Raw genomic sequence first — 11,363 nt, 5'->3', positions numbered from 1 at the left:
TATACTGTAGGAAGGAATAGAATAAAGGTTAGAATAATTAGTTAAAGAAATATTCGCCATAAGGAGAGGTTAAAATCATAAAAAAAAATTATTATAAATCACCGATGATCATTCCGAGATAAATTATATTATGAAGAGAAGTGACCTTGATTCTGGTTAGATTAGTCACCATCTGCTTAAGTCATCACCTGTGTTAAGTCATCATATTCATCATCATGTTAGTCAGTTTTAGGCCCATCTCACATGACTGACCGACCATCGATGTTCTTTCCGCGTGAGGGTGTTAGTTTTCAATGCGTCTTATTATTTACGCTGGTGGATGTAAGACCTCCTACCCTCACTGACGCAGCTATGGTCAATTTGGTGTTATTCTTGTTTATAAATGCCTTCTAATCTGTCTCAAGTCTATCCGCCCTGTCTATTGCCATCCCAACTGTCTGTTCGTCTGCGTGGTGTTTGACTGTAAGCCCGTCTGTACTCTTTGTGTAGTCAAATCTGTCTGTCTTATCCGTTGTTGGCGTGTGTCTGCCTGTTTGTCTAATGTGAACCAGTCAGTCAGCTGTCTGTCTGTCTGTCTGTCATGTTAGTTGCTATTTGTGCATGTATGAATCTGTCTATTTTTTCAACCTCCTGTCTGTTTCACTGTCTATATTCACCCTGTGTCTATTGTAGTCATCCTGTCTGTCTGTATGTGTCTGTCTTATATGTTGTCTTTGTCTTTCATAAGTCTGTCTATCTGTCTGTCTTTCTGTGTGTCCTTGAATCTGTCTGTATTATGTCTTTTGTTTGTCCGCTTCTCTCTCTCTCTCTCTCTCTCTCTCTCTCTCTCTCTCTCTCTCTCTCTCTCTCTCCCTCTCTCTCTCTCTCTCTCTCTCTCTATTTTTATCCGTACTATCTCTATCTTTATTTATATATCTCTATGTCTCTCCTTTACACTACTCATCATATTTAGCACTTATTCTTCCTTATTAAATAGATGATTATATTATGGTATTCTGGGAACTTTAAAAAACACATCCCTCCATTCATACCTCCACCTCTCACTATCCCTCTCTCCCATCTCCTTTCCTCGCTCGCCTCTTAAGGATAATAATTCTTCAGTCTCGCTTCTTCTCCCTTCCTATCTTTTCCATGCATTCCTGTTATTATCTTTTATCTCTTCTCCTTTTCCACGTACAGTCAGCCACAAGAATAAGTATACACTGCAGCCTCGTTAGGTCCGAAAATGCTCTGGTAACCTTGAAACTGCGCATCCAGACGCATGATGAAACTCAGCTCCCCCCACCTGTTATCTCTAACTATTTTCTGTTTCCCCTTCTTTATTCTTCTATTTACTCATCTTCCTTTCTTTACTAATCCAAACAACATGAAAAAAGTAGGCTAAGAGAAAAAGTGGGGGGAGGAGGAGGGAGCTGTACGATAACTGCAATCGTCCTGCTGACAGCTTACAGAGACATCTTTTGCCAGCTTAATTAAAATGGTTAGTTAATGCCTTCCTAAAGAAACCATAGAGATGGGACAAGGTTTGTTCCACTCTACGAATTTTTTGCGATTTTTCCACCAAGTTTGATGAAAAACGATTGTGCCGTTTCGGCTGCCCAGAACAGACAGACAGACAGACACGTGACTAGTCCTATAGTATATTAGATACTGTGAGAATAATATGTATTATACTGTTATGTTCATATTGCATTGTGTAATTACATTCTGAAATGCATAGAGGATTATTTTTTGTCAATTGTTGAACTGCCCCCATGGTTGTTCGTACCCATGGTCCGCATTGTCAGCCGAGGTGTGGTGGCGCCAGTTGCTGGCCAGCCAGGGCAGTTGTACCCTGACCGGCATCGAGAGAGGATCACTTGTAACCTTGTCAATAAATCCATCTAGAACTCCCCGTTTGCTTGACCTTGACTGGTGGCAGTGGTAACAAGAGGATGGCAGGCGATAGCGCTACCAGCAACTCTCACGTGCAGGAAATTCCACTCACATTAACGTTCGGCGATGACACCTCTCCAGAGACAGGTCAAGCAACGGGAGAAGGGAGAGCAGCAAGAGGTGGGTGTCACAGCGCAGATCATGACTGAACATGAATTGAGTGACTTAAGGAAGCAGGTGGCGTCCATTCAGTCAGCCGGTCAGACCCCTTCCGGGGCGGCCCAGGCAGCCCCTTTTCGAAACACCCTTGGGCAGGGGACGACAACTGAAAGCGACCACTCACAACAGAGCACTACAGTGCTATTGCTGCTCCCAGACACATCCTGGAGGTTGGGCCACATGCTATAAAAGGTTAAGGGAGAACCGTGGGTGGAAACCGCAAATCTCTTTTAAGGGGGCGCACTTTCATTAAAGTCGACCACACACCCAGGTGGAGGACGATCTCGACGAGGTATTTGTAGTGTTGTGAAGGAAAGTACCAGCGGAGATACAGGCCTTCGTAGGCGGGTGGTTGTGTTAGTGCACATGGACCAGAGGAGGCGCCGAACGGCACAGCAGGAGAAGATTCAGCCGGAACAACTTGATCATCTACTGTTGCGCTTCCCTAATCATGTATAGATTCGGCTACAACAGTGACTTTAGGGCTTTGGTGGACACTGGAAGTGATTATTCGCTAGTGAACGATGGTGTGTTAAATGTGAAGCAGATAAACGAACTAATACCATGTTTTGAGAATGCATACAGTGTATGTGAGGAAAAGATCCCAATGCTGGGGGAAGTATTCCTAGGCGTCGATTTTTGAGGAATATACACACCCAAACACAGATTTGTGGTAGTGCCGGGGCTGGTTACACGTGTTATACTGGGTATGGACTTCTGGGCACGTATTGGTGGATTCACCATAGACTTGAATAAAGAACACTGCAAACAGGGTCATTGAAAACCTCGGTCCCTTTACTGTCAACGACATCAAGGGGGAAATCGGCTTCAGAGTCAGTGGGTCAAGTGACGAGCGTAATGGCTAGGATGAAGAACACGGTCGTTGCTCCACCCTGCACCGAAGCAATGATAAAGTGTGGTGTGGCGGACCGGGCACCAGGTGAGCAGTACCTAGTGGAACTCTTGAGTCCTGAGGGGGCTGCTGTGGTGCCTGCTTGTTGCCGAGTCACCGGGTCTACCAGTGGTGGCGTGTTCCTATGAGTGGCCAACGCGACGAGCACATAGGAGCTCCTTCACGATGGATAGACACTAGGTGTGTTGGAACTGGGGATCGATGTATCTAACCCGAGGACACCGACGGTAAAGGGCCGTGGAAAAGGAGACCCTTTGGCTGGCATAAAAATAGGAGAAGAATTGACATAGGAGCAGAGGGAGGATATTAAGGGGATCCTTCAGGAATTTCAGGGTGTCTTCTATGTTGGAGGGTCATTTACCATTAGTAAGGGTTGGAGTAGAGTACTCTATCAGAGTAAACCCTCGGGCTCCGCCGTTGGCATAACGGCTGCAGAGATTTTCCCCACGGGCTGAGGTACAGTCTTGTTCAAGATTCTTCAAACACTGCTGGAGACAGCTGGCAACTCAAGGCCGTTTGTTTACTATACTACTTAGTAAAAATAATGAATGAATGTAAAAGTGATCGGTGATTGGTTACTTAGTTACCCCTTGCTTAATTAATGGTTGGGCTTTGTTGTTTCGCATTATATTAAGCCTTTCTGCTGGTATATACTGTTAATTTGATATTAAAATGGATAGAGCAATGGGCCAACCTATATAAACTTATGTTTAGACAATGAAACATAAGTAAAAATCGGTAAGTATGTTAAAGAACATCATGCATCGGGCACAGCTGTGTGCAGGCTGTTTATGAGGTTTCTTGCTTATCATTAATTTATACTAATATTGTCTTCAAACGTTTAATCCCATTCGAGTAATTAATCCAGTTGTATGTAACCGATGCTAAGCAAACCTTCGTCCTAAAGACGCTGATTTCTTGCAACACAAACTGCTGTTTTACTTCCCTGTGGGATTAACCAGAATCATCGGTTCACTGCTACCTGTAGTAAGTGTGTGTGTGTGTGTGTGTATGTGCGCATGTGGAGTGTGTGTGTGTGTGTGTGTGTGCGCATGTGGAGTGTGTGTATGTGTGTGTGTGTCAGTCTGTGTCTGTATTTAATAATGACGTTGTTCAATTGAAGGTGATGGTAATTAATCTTACGAACCATCCGTCTGATGGTGTGAATTAGTACTGTAGCATATGCCTAATACTATTACAAGCCATGATCTAGCAATATCATTGTCATTCCAAGACTATGAATATTGTAAGCAGCAAATGGCATTTCTTTCGTTGAGTGACTCATTGCGCCCCCCCCCCTAAATCCTTGTTTCTGACTTGTGTCGATTACGTCATGTTTAGTCTGGTGTCTTTAAAAAAAATATTCAATTTTTTCAAAAAATGTGTATGATGTATTATAAATTTGTATCTTATTTATTTATTTATTTATTCGTTTATTTTTTATAAATGCATAATAAATATAAATATAACGCTGACGTTATTGGCGGGAAAGGTGGAAACAGGTAATCGTGCTGACGCCCTCCTCAAATTGTAGAAGGACCTGCCAGCATGGAATACCACAGAAAATCACTGAACTGTGGAAAGAATAATCGGCATAGAAAAGAGGCTGGAGTTTCACCACTGAAGTGCACGAGTGCGGGTTTCTCGGTAGACTGTATATTATTGGATTAAGCGATGGGAAGAGGAGGGAAGTTTAAAGGACCACCACAGGACGGGAATGCCGCGCAGAACAACACTTGCACAAGTTGAAGCCATCCGGAATTTCGCTGAGGCCAACCCCTTCAAGACTTCATTTTCAATAAGAGAGGATCTACAATTAAATATTTCCCCTTTAACAATCAGGCGAAGACTTCACGAAGGAGGCATTCACCATTGAATTCCCACCACCAAGGAGAAGTTAAATGAGCGACATCGTGAGGGCAGGTTGCAGTTTGCTCGACGGTATGCTGAAAAAGGCTTAGATTTCTGGGGAAGAATAATATTCACTAACGAGAAAACTTTCTCATCTACCTCTCACGGAAGGTTGCATTGCTGGAGGAGGAATAACACCCGATATGCTAGACAGCATATTTATGAGGAAGCAAGGAGTGGGCATGTGACTTGCAATGTTTGGGGATGGATATATTTGCACGGTGTTGGAGAGCTGACTGACATGGAAGGAAGATTCACAGCTGAACAGTATTTAGAAATACTCGAAGAAGTTATGCTTCCCTCGGTGCGTGCATATGCTTTCCCGTTTCCCGAAAACAACATTTTTATGCACGATAGGTGTCCTATCCATACCGCACGGATTGTAACGCGATGGTTTGCAGAACAAAGAAATGTGCAAGTTTTAGGCTGGCCAAGTAAACGTTGTGACATGAACCCTATAGAGAACGTTTGGGGCAATATTGTGAACGTGTGGGAGCCAGCTGAAGAGAGAACCAGGGTGAAGCTACAGGAGCATACACACCGTGAGTGGGAGGTCCTGAGGCGGACACCGCAACTGATACACAATCACGTCGCCTCCGTTCCCAACAGGCTGCAGCAAGTAATCGAGAATGAAGGTGGATGGACTAAATATTAATGTGTCAGAAATAATTTTCCTATGTAATCAAAGTCACATACTGAATGCATCTGAATATCTGTCAAATTGTATAATAAATGTAAAGAAAACAATCTTCTAATATCCCCACTTGTGCAGTATGTATTCAGGATGATTTAAGTCAAACAAATCCTAGCATTATACTTATAATTATGATGAAAGAGTACAGTATCATATATGATAAATATATTGCATGTGAAATAATTACTATATCTACCACGTTATTTTTTAGTTAAACAAATTTATTGACAAAGCTTGTAGTACAGTTTGCCTATTCTGAGTAATTCAGTCAGGTTTTGACACCGAGGGTGGTCTCACTTCTCACTGCCACGGAGACAATTATTTCATAGCTTACAATAATGCTCTAACACTCAAAGCACACTTATAGACGCGCTAATGAAAAATTCGATTTCAACGGAGTCCCTTGCTGTTTTTATTAATTATAGAAAAAAATTATTACATTAATTAATGAAATCTCGTAATGCAGGTGTAGCTAATGTGGTAGCATATGTATTGTATTGCATTGTATCCATTACGATTGTCCTCCGAGTAGACTTAGCTTATATATTTCAAATGACATTTCTTTCGATTAATTATTGCTTGTTTGTCCGCAAAAATCATTGTTTTTAAACTGGTTCATCGGGGGATCTCATTGGAAAGTCTTTCATTTCGTAAAAATTGTGTAGTATCCATTTAATGAAATATAATTTAAACATAAATAAATAGATAAAAATAAAACATTATATATAAATTTCTCTTTCCAGTGCCTCACAGGGAATGTAAAATAAAATATTTCATTAAATAAACTAAATAATACTGTTTCATTTATACAACTGTTTTCACAGACAAGCACTGACACACACACACAGGCTAAGGCACACACGCACAAACACACACACTTACTAGAGGTAGCAGCGAACCGATGATTCTGTTTAATGCCACAGCGAATTAAAATAGCAGTTTGCGTTGCATGAAATCAGCGTCTTTAGAAAGAAATCTGTTTAGCATTGTTTACTTACGGCTAGATTAATTAATCGAAACGGATTAAACGTTTGAAGATAATATTAGTATAAATTAATGATAAACAGGCAACCTCATAAACAACCTGCACACAGCTGTGCCCGGTGCATGATGTTCTTTAACATACTTACCGATTTTTACTTATGGTTATTTATCTAAATATGATTTCATATAGGTTGGCTCATTGCTCTATCCATTTTAAAATCAAATTAATAGTATATACCAGCAGAGAAGTATAATATAATACAAGAAAACAAAGACCAACCATTAATTAAGCAACGGGGAACTAAGTAACCAATCACCGATCACTTTTACATTCATGGCAGGGAGCAGTGACATCACCCACATGAATCTGACCTCTATATATATATATATATATATATATATATATATATATATATATATATATATATATATATATATATATATATATATATATATATATATAGCTGTTATTGAATATGATGTATTTCTTTGTGTATGAACCTCTGTCCTGCGTGGCAGTGAGAAGTGAAACCACTCTCAGTGTCAAAACCTGACTGAATTACTCAGAATAGGCAAACTGTACTACAAGCTTTACCAATAAATTTTTTAAACTAAAAACTAACGTGGTAGATATAGTAATTATTTCACATGCAATATATTTATCATATATGATACTGTACTCTTTCATAATAATTATAAGTATAATGCTAGGATTTGTTTGACTTAAATCATCCTGAATACATACTGCACAAGTGGGGATATTAGGAGATTGTTTACTTTACATTTTTTATACAATTTGACAGATATTCAGATGCATTCAGTATGTGACTTTGATCACATGGGAATATTATTTCTGACACATTATTATTTAGTCCAGCCACCTTCATTCTCGATTACTTGCTGCAGCCTGTTGGGAACGGAGGCGACGTGATTGTGTATCAGTTGCGGTGTCCGCCTCAGGACCTCTCACTCGCGGTGTGTATGCTCCTGTAGCTGCACCCTGGTTCTCTCTTCAGCTGGCTCCCACACGTTCACAATATTGCCCCAAACGTTCTCTATAGGGTTCATGTCACAACCTTTACTTGGCCAGTCTCAAACTTGCACATTTCTTTGTTCTGCAAACCACCGCGTTACAATCCGTGCGGTATGGATAGGACACCTATCGTGCATGAAAATTATGTTTTCGGGAAACAGGAAAGCATCTGCACGCACCGAGGGAAGCATAACTTCTTCGAATATTTCTAAATACTGTTCAGCTGTGAATCTTCCTTCTATGTCAGTCAGCTCTCCAAATCCGTGTAAATATATCCATCCACAAACATTGCAAGTCACATGCCCACTCCTTGCTTCCTCATAAATATGCTGTCTAGCATATCGGGTGTTGTTCCTCCTCCAGCAATGCAACCTTCCGTGATAGGTAGATGAGAAAGTTTTTTCGTCAGTGAATATTACTCTTCCCCAAAAATCTAAGCCTTCTTCAGCATACCGTCGAGCAAACTGCAACCTGCCCTCGCGATGTCGCTCATTTAACTTCTCCTTGGTGGCGGGAGTTCTATGGTGAATGCCTCCTTCGTTAAGTCTTCGCCTGATTGTTAAAGGGGAAATATTTAATTGTAGATCCTGTCTTATTGAAAATGAAGTCTTGAAGGGGTTGGCCTCAGCGAAATTCCGGAGGGCTTGAACTTGTGCAAGTGTTTTTCAGTGCGGCATTCCCGTCCTGTTGTGGTCTTTTAAACTTCCCTCCTCTTTCCATCGCTTAATCCAATAATATACAGTTGACCGAGAAAAACCCAATTCTCGTGCAATTTCAGTGGGTGAAAACCCAGCCTCTTTTATGCCGATTATTCTTCCACGTTCAGTGATTTTCTGCGTGTGGTATTCCATGTTGGCAGGGTCCTTCTACAATTGATGGAGTGGAAGGGTAGTCAGCACTGACAACACCTCTGTCTCCCCCACCTTCCCGCCAATAACGTCAGCGTTATATTTATATTTATTATGCATTTATAAAAAATAAACGAATAAATAAATGAATACATAAGATACAAATTTATAATACATCATACACAATTTTGGAAAAGAATGAATTTTTTTTAAAGACACCAGACTAAACGTGACGTAATCGACACAAGTCAGAAACCATTATTTAGGGGAGCGCTGGCGCAAAGAGTCACTCAACGAAAGAAATGCCATTTGCTGCTAACAATATTCATAGTCTTGGAATGACAATGATATTGCTAGATAATGGCTTGTAAAAGTATTAGGCATATGCTACAGTACTAATTCACACCATCAGACGGATGGTTCGTAAGATTAATTACCATCACCTTCAATTGAACAGCGTCATTATTAAATACAGACACAGACTGATACACACACACACACACACTCCATATGCGCACACACGCACACCCCACATGTGCACACGCACACACAGGTAAGTAAAACAGCAGTTTGTGTTGTAAGAAATCAGCGTCTTTAGAAAGAAGTTTTGTTTAGCATCGGTTTAGTACAACTGGATTAATTACCCAAAAGGGATTAAACGTTTGAAGACAATATTAGTATAAATTAATGATAAACAGGCAACCTCATAACAGCCTGCACACAGCTGTGCCCGATGCATGATGTTCTTTAACATACCGATTTTTACTTATGTTTATTTATCTAAATATAAATTCATATAGGTTGGCTCATTGCTCTATCCATTTTAAAATCAAATTAACAGTATATACTAGCAGAAAGGCATAATATAATGCGAAACAACAAAGCCCAACCATTAATTAAGCAACGGGAACTAAGTAACCAATCACCGATCACTTTTACATTCATTCATAATTTATACTACGTAGTATAGTAAACAAACGGCCTTGAGTTGCCAGCTGTCTCCAGTAGTGTTCCAAGAATCTTGAACGTGACTGTACGTTAGTCAGTTTTAGGCCCATCTCACATGACTGACCGACCATCGATGTTCTTTCCGAGCGAGGGTGTTAGTTTTCAATGCGTCTTATTATTTACGCTGGTGGATGTAAGACCAGCTACCCTCACTGACGCAGCTATGGTCAATTTGGTGTTATTCTTGTTTATAAATGCCTTCTAATCTGTCTCAAGTCTATCCGTCCTGTCTATTGCCATCCCAACTGTCTGTTCGTCTGCGTGGTGTTTGAATGTAAGCCCGTCTGTACTCTTTGTGTCATCAAATCTGTCTGTCTTATCCGTTGTTGGCGTGTGTCTGCCTGTTTGTCTAATGTGAACCAGTCAGTCAGCTGTCTGTCTGTCATGTTAGTTGCCATATTGTCTATTTGTGCATGTATGAATCTGTCTATTTTTGTCAACCTCCTGTCTGTTTCACTGTCTATATTCACCCTGTGTCTATTGTAGTTATCTTCTCCATGCATTCCTGTTATTATCTTTTTATCTCTTCTCTTTTTCCATGTACAGTCACCCACAGGAATAAGTATACACTGTAGCTGTAAGGTCGTCTGGTATCGTTGAAACTACACATCCAGACTCTATTCAAAGATAGTAAGAGAAAACAAATTAGTGAGATAATGATGACCAGTAACATTGTTATTAAGCAAATAGACAAACTAAAGCCTAATAAGTCACCTGGTCCCGATAAGATGTATTGCCCAGTATTAAAGGGAATGTAAGGAAGAGCTTGGTATGCCCTTAGCAAAGTTGTTTTAACATGTCCTTAAAAACAGGTGTAGTACCAGAATCCTGGAGGATAGCGAATGTAATACCGATTTTCAAGAAGGGGGATAGATCACTATCCTCTAACTACCGCCCAATCAGTCTAATATCAATAGTAGGCAAATTACTGGAAGCAATCATTTCAAACTCTATTCGAAATCACCTGAAGAAGCACCAATTGATCAATGATTCCCAGCATGACTTCACAAGCGGACGTTCATGTCTAACTAATCTATTAACATTCTTTTCATCAGTTTTCGAATCGGTGGACGAGGGGCACAATTATGATGTGGTATATCTCGACTTTAGCAAAGCCTTCCACAGAGTCCCCCACAAAAGACTAATTAGAAAGGCAGAAGCACATGGCATCAAAGGTAACATCCTTAAATGGATTAGGGCGTGGTTACAGGACAGGAAACAGAGAGTGAGCATTAACGGCACTAAGTCCCATTGGAGCAACGTCACTAGTGGAGTTCCCCAAGGCTCAGTACTTGGACCATTATTATTTATTATATACATAAACGACATAGATATCGGCATAGACAGCAACATAAATAAATTTGTTGATGACACTAAAATAGGACGTGTTATTAAATCTGACGAGGACTCCGCAAAACTACAGGAAGATCTAAACAAATTTTTCGAATGGTCTGAAAAATGGCAGATGAAATTCAACGCGGACAAATGTAAAGTACTCAGTATAGGAGTATAGCAAGGGGAAACCAGATACCAGTTGAACAACGATGCCATAGAGAAATCCGACTGCGAGAGAGATTTAGGAGTAATGATAAGTAGGAACCTTAAGCCAAGTAAACAATGTGTTTTTGCTCGTAACAAGGCTAATAAAATACTTGGGTTCATACAAAGGAGTGTTAGTTACAAGACTAGCGAGGTCATCCTAAAACTGTATCTTGCTCTTGTGAGACCACACCTGGATTACGCAGTTCAGTTCTGGTCACCGTATTACAGAATGGATATAGAATCCTTGGAAAGAATTCAGAGGAGAATGACAAGACTAATCCGGGCATTAGGAACCTTGAGTATAGAGACAGGTTAAAGCATCTTAATTTGCACTCC

The sequence above is a fragment of the Homarus americanus genome, unplaced genomic scaffold (assembly GCF_018991925.1).
Source record: "Homarus americanus isolate GMGI-L3 unplaced genomic scaffold, GMGI_Hamer_2.0 scaffold20930, whole genome shotgun sequence".
Lineage (NCBI taxonomy): Eukaryota > Metazoa > Arthropoda > Malacostraca > Decapoda > Nephropidae > Homarus > Homarus americanus.
The sequence above is the reverse complement of the archived record's forward strand: the minus strand, read 5'-3'. Positions refer to the sequence as shown.